General features: G+C 43.4%; 1 protein-coding gene across 1 annotated transcript in view; it reads left to right on the plus strand.

The window, feature by feature from the left end:
• Positions 1-526: 526 nt before the first annotated feature.
• Znf331 (zinc finger protein 331) overlaps positions 527-5,994 on the plus strand; it is a 24,492-nt gene continuing 19,024 nt past the window's right edge. The window contains exons 1-2 of the mRNA XM_033766038.1: positions 527-859; positions 3,137-3,238. The gene's annotated coding sequence lies outside the window, so the exon portion shown is untranslated. The remainder of the gene's footprint in view (positions 860-3,136; positions 3,239-5,994) is intronic.

The raw sequence follows: 5,994 nt of genomic DNA on the forward strand, positions 1-5,994 counted from the left end.
CAGAACAGGAACCCCTAGCCTGAGGTCCTTTCTGTAACTCCATTTGTAATTTTCCAGGTAAATTGCATGCACAGTTATCATGCATGATTGTAAATGTGGTGGTTGTTTTTCTGCCTTTGAAGATGACCAGTCTGTAATTGCACGGCATTAGCAGGAGGGAATGTGCTGCAAGAAATTTAGGCTCGGAATTTTTGTTTTGTATTGTTTTTGATTTTTTGAGACAGTGCCTCGCTTAATAGTTCAGGTTGGCCCTGAACTCATTCTATAGCCCAGGCTGATCTCGAACTCACCGCGATCCTCCTGCCTTAACCTCCTCCGTTTTATTCTTCAGTAACCCCTAGTTTACACTGATAGCCCGCGCTGCTGTCCCACGCTGCATCTGGGACAGGAGTGCATGGGTTTCCATGGACACCGTTGTTTGCTCACGTCACAGTGGGTTGGGCCACTGGGGAAGAGCGGACCGAAGCTTCACTGCGCATGTGCTCACAGTGTGTAGCGCAGGCGCAGCTCACAGGGTGGTCAGGCCTGCGGTTGTGCGCTTGCGCACTGGCGTGCGTAGCCAGTTGAACGGGATCGCGGGAGCGGGAAGAGTGATGCAGCGATGGTTTTCCGTACCTGTGCCGTGAACAGGAGTGCGAGTGGGCGTCGGTGTCTGTGGGAGCCAGTCGGGTGAGCGTCAGTACCTGTGATGCCGCTGCGACACTGGGATGCGCTTGCGCCTCAGAGGTGACAGGCGCACACCTGTGGGGCGCTGTGCGCGCCTCTCATGGCTGTGCCACGATGCGTGGTCGGCTGAGGGGCAGCGGCTGGCATCGGGGAGGCAGGAGCACCACGAGAGCTTCCCGTTGTACCTGCGGAGGTAAGCGAGGGGCCCCCGGCTGGGCACTCCCACGGCCGGCGCCTTCCTGGTTCTGGTGGGTGTTACCTGTAACCTGGGCGCTGCTCGGCTTCCCGCTGCAATTTTAACGTAGCCGGTGCTCCGAAGATGCCTCTGTGTCTCATTCTCGCCTCCTGTTTCTCTGGGCCGCTGGAGAGAAACCACCATCAGGAGAAAGAACCGCGCACATCTTAAAGTCAAGGCTCAGGTGACTTCCTTTCTGTTCATTACATGACTGTTTATATGACAGAACTACTTACTTTTCTTGGACCAAATTATCCTCCCTTAATAACACTTTATCCCGGTAATTCCTCCCCAGGGATGAATTATCCCTCTGTGCACTGCTCCCTGACCAGCCCTCTAGTGATGTCGCAGACTCATGGAAGAATTGATCAGATCCTCCTGAGAGCTCTTCTTTTCTAAGAATCCTAGTGTATGCTGGGCATGGTGGCACACACCAATAACTCCAGCACTCCAGAGGCTGAGGCAGGAAGATCACCACAAGTTCAAGAGCAGCCTGGACTACATAGTGAAACCCTATCTCAAAAAGAATCTTAGTATATAGAAAAATACGTCCTAGGGGCTGGAGATTTAGCTCAGTGGTGACACCGCCTGCCTCATAAGCACACAAGGACCCGAGCTCAATCTCTCGGTACCAAAAAAGAAAAATACCTACTGGAGGTTAATTTTACCATCATATTAGCATGTGGCTGGAAGAAGAAAGGGTTGATTTTTACATGGAATCCAATGCTAGATTTCTTTTAATGGGGAGAAAGGGATTGTAACTATTTTTTGGCATAGTGGTATGCAACATATTTTGATAAAATAGCTGATTAATAAATGCCTCCTCTCTCTTGATTTTGTAATGAGAACATTCATGTTGTTATTTACAGAACCTATTCTCAAAGTGAAACTTTGTGTCCTTTTGATTTATTGTTTGTTTTTGTTCAGGGAGGTTATCTTTTTGTGGAAGAGATTGAGACATGGTTTTGCTGTGTGGTTCAGGGTGGCCTTGAACTCACTGTGAACTCACTGTGCAATGGTTCCATTGCATAATGGTTAGCTCTCTGGACTCTGAACTCACTATGTAGCCCAGGCTGGCCTCAAATTCATGGCAGCCCTCCTACTTCAGCTTCCTGAGTGCTGGGATTATAATTGTGCACTGCCAGGCCTGACAAAATTGACCCATTTATTCTGAAGGTTGCAATATTTTGAATTTTTGCAAGATATTTATATATGTTACCTAGAAAAATTCAAGGAACAAGGACTTAAAGGGAAAAAATTTTATTACATTCCATTGTTACGGGCATTCAAGGTAACATGATGTTTCCAGTTCTGTTCTTTTCACTGAATATTGCTTTGGGTATTTGGAATATTTTGTGAATCAAAATAAATTATACAAGTATGTGTGTAAAATACTGATCAGTAGGGATTGCATTGAAAATGGAGATCACTTTGATTAATAATAATGCACATTTTCTAGGTGGGCGTGGTGGCACACACCTGTAATCTCGGCACTGGGGAGGCTGAGGCAGGAGGATTGCTGTGAGTTCGAGACCAGCCTGGTCTAGATAGTGAGTTCCAGGTCAGTATCAACTACATAGTGAGACCCTGTCTAAAAAAAAACCCAAAAAAATAAAAAAATAAAAATAATGCACATTTTCAACAATATTGATTATTCTAATCCATGAATGTGGACTGTCTTTTGTGTTTTCTTCAGTTTTTTTTAATCTATGTTTTATACTTTTCCACATGCAGGTCTACACATCCTAGCTTAGATTTGCTTGGTCTGTTTTGTTTCTCAATGCTGTTATGAGTTTGCTTCCTTTTTATTTTATTTTTCCTGTTTTTTTTTTTTTTTTTTTTTTTGGTAAAAGGTATTGAACTCAGGACCTTGCGCTTGTGAGGCAGGCACAGTGCTGTTAAGCTAAGTCCCTGGCCCAGTGAGTTTGCTTTCTTGGTTCCTTTTCGGATCAGTCACTGTGTGTACAGAAGTGATGACCAGGGGCTTCTTTTCTTGTTCCTGATGCCGGAGGAAACCTTTCACTTATCACTATTAATTATGGAGTTGATTGTATGCTTCTGATGTATCTGAAGAACGTTATTTCTATACCTGACTTACTGACTTTTATCAGGAAAAGGTGTTTAACCTGGTCAGTGATTTTTTTTGCATCTCTCCAGATCATCATGTGTCATTTGTACATCCTTCCATTAATTTGATGTATCACATTAGATTTGTACATTGTTTTCTGGTACCAGGGATCGAACTCAGGACCTTATGCTTACAAGCCAGGCACAGTGCCACTGAGCTACATCCCCAGACTAAATTTGTGTGTATCGACTCATACTCGCATCCCTGAGGTAAGTCCCACTTGATCATGGTGCAAGATTGTTTTGATGTGCGTGCTTGTGCATTCCATTTGCGAGTATCTTATCAAGAAGTATTGCATCTGTGTTCAGTAAGGCTGTTGCCCTATAGTTTTCTTCTCTTGGCATGTCCTTGTTTGGGTTTAGGATCAGGGTGATGCTTGCCTCATAATAAAATGAGTTTGGAAGTATTTCTTCCTTGGCCCTGTGGTGTGTGCCTGTCACCCCAGCATCCCGGGAGATTGAGGGAGGAGAATAGCAAGTTTGAGCCCTGCTGGGCAACTCATTGAGATTCAGTGAGCCTCTGCCTTAAAATAAAAATAAAGGGCTGGGGATGTAGCTCAGTGTGAAGGGCCTGGATGCATGCACGCGCCCACACACACGCACACACACACATACGGGAGTGAGGGAGAGAAAAATTAAATATTCCCTCCTCTTTGATTTCTTGGAAGAATTTCAGAAAAATCTGTACAATTCTTTGAATGTTTGGTGGAATTCTACTATGAAGCCATCTGGTCCTTGCCATTTCAAAATAGGAGACTTTGTTTTACTTATTGACTCTTCTTTTTTTTTTTTTTTGGTACCAGGGATCGAACTCGGGTCCTTGCGCTTGCAACGTAGGCCACCAAACCACTGAGCTAAATCCCCAGCCCTACTTATTGACTCTTTACTCTTTCGTTTTAATCTTCAGATTTTCGATTTATTCATGATACAACCATGGAAAGGTCTGTTACTAGGAGCTCATCCACTGCTTCTGTTATTGGATGTTTTGGCAGATTTTTACTAGTCCCTTTCAACGCTCTGTATTTCATCCTGTTGTCATAGTGTCTTTATTTCTGGTCTACAGGCCTGAGTCTTTTTCTTCTTTTTTTTATCTTTTGAAAAAACCTTTTAAGCCGCATGTGACGGCACATGCCTGTGACTTAGCTACTCCAGAGGCTGAGCTGTGAGGGTCACAACTGAGGCCAACCTGGTTTGGTTAGTGAGGGAATCTCTCAACACAAACTCAGGGCTGGGCTGTAGCTCAGCGCTCCCTGGGTTCAATCTCCAGTTCTTACCCTCACTGACCTTTTCCTGTTGTTTTTCTGTTCTCTATTTTATGTATTCCACTCTGATCATTATTACTCCTTTTCTTCTAGTACCTTTGGCCTTACTTTGTTCTTCTTTTAGTTCCTTTTCGTGTAACATTTGCATGTTTGGGATGTTTCTGTCTCTGTAATGTGGGTGTTTATTGCTGTGAGCATTACTCCTGGGGCAGCTGTCACTGTGTTCCCTAAGTCTAGCATGTTCTGCTTCCGTTGTTTGTCTCAGGGTTTTTTCCTTGCAGTGCTGGGTTGGACTCGGAGCCTTGTGCACACGGGGCAGGTGCTCTGCCGTGAAGGGCACCCACAGCTCTTCCCCAAGGTACTTTGTAACTTCTCTTCTGCTGTCGTCCTTGGGCCCTTGGTGTCCAATCATGTTGTTTAATCTCTAAATACTTTCAGATCTTCCAGCAGTTCTCTTACTAGTTTCTAGGTCATACCATTTTGAGCAGAAAATATACTTGATTTGATTTCAACCTTCTTCAATTTGCTAAGACCTGTTTTACAGTGTAACGTTTGTTATGACCTAGAGGAGTTTGTGTATGTGAGGAAAATGTCTATTCTGCTGCTGTTTGATGGAACGGTTTGTTTGTTTGTTTAGGTACCAGGGATCGAACTTGGGACCTTGTGCTTGTGAGGCAGGCAGTGGAACCACTGAGCTAAATCCCCGGCCCAATGGAACAGTTTTTATGTGTCCTTTGGGTCCATTCAGTATAGGATACATTTCCAGCCCCGTGTTCCCTATCGCGTTCCTCCTGGATGATCTGCCCGTTGTTGAGAGCAGGGTATTGATGGCCTGTGATATTATTGTATTGTTATCCACATCTCCTCTCGTGTTCATTAAGATATTCAGTTATTCTGAAGTTGAGCACATACACAGTTAAAAGTGAGGGCTGGGCATTTGGCTCAGTGGTTCTGCTGCCTGCCTCATAAGCACAAGGGCCTGAGTTTGATCCCCGGTACAAAGAAAAGAAAAGTGATATATTCTCTTGATGAATTGATACCTTTATAGTTACATAATGGCCTTGTCTCTTTTTACAATGTTCTACTTAAATTTCTTTTGTAAATTAGGGTAGCTACCCCTGCTCTCTTTTGGTTTTCCATTTGCTTGGAATATTTTTCCCTGCCCTTTCTGTCTGTCTGTCCTTAAAGCTAAAATGTAGGCAGCATATTATGGAATCTTATTTTTTTTTAATCTATGCAACCATTCCAATTTTTTGATTAGCGAATTTAACGCACTTACATCTAAAGTAATTTTTACCAGCCAAGACTTTCTACTGACATTTTATTAACTGTTTACTGCATTTTGTCCTTCCTTTATTCCTTCCTAACAATCTTGCTAATGATATGTTGTTTTTCTAGTAGTATGTTTTAATCCTTTCTATTCATCTTTATGTAACTTCTCAAAGTTTTGTTCTTTGTGGTTGCCATAAGACCACATAAAACATCTTGTAGTTATAATATTGTTACTTAAGCTGCCAACAACTTCAGTTATTGAAATAAACAACAAAACTGACAATGTGAAATAGGAAGAAAAGGGCTAAAGGTGTAGGGTAAGTGGGAAGGGTAGGGAAAAGAAAAAATATGAGAAAAAGAAAAAACGGAAAGAAAGTCTTTGTAAATAGGGGAGGGTGGAGGGGGTGAAGGGAGGGTAGGGGTGTGGGGAAC

The sequence above is a fragment of the Fukomys damarensis genome, unplaced genomic scaffold (assembly GCF_012274545.1).
Source record: "Fukomys damarensis isolate Sample0158 unplaced genomic scaffold, DMR_v1.0_HiC HiC_scaffold_19, whole genome shotgun sequence".
NCBI lineage: Eukaryota > Metazoa > Chordata > Mammalia > Rodentia > Bathyergidae > Fukomys > Fukomys damarensis.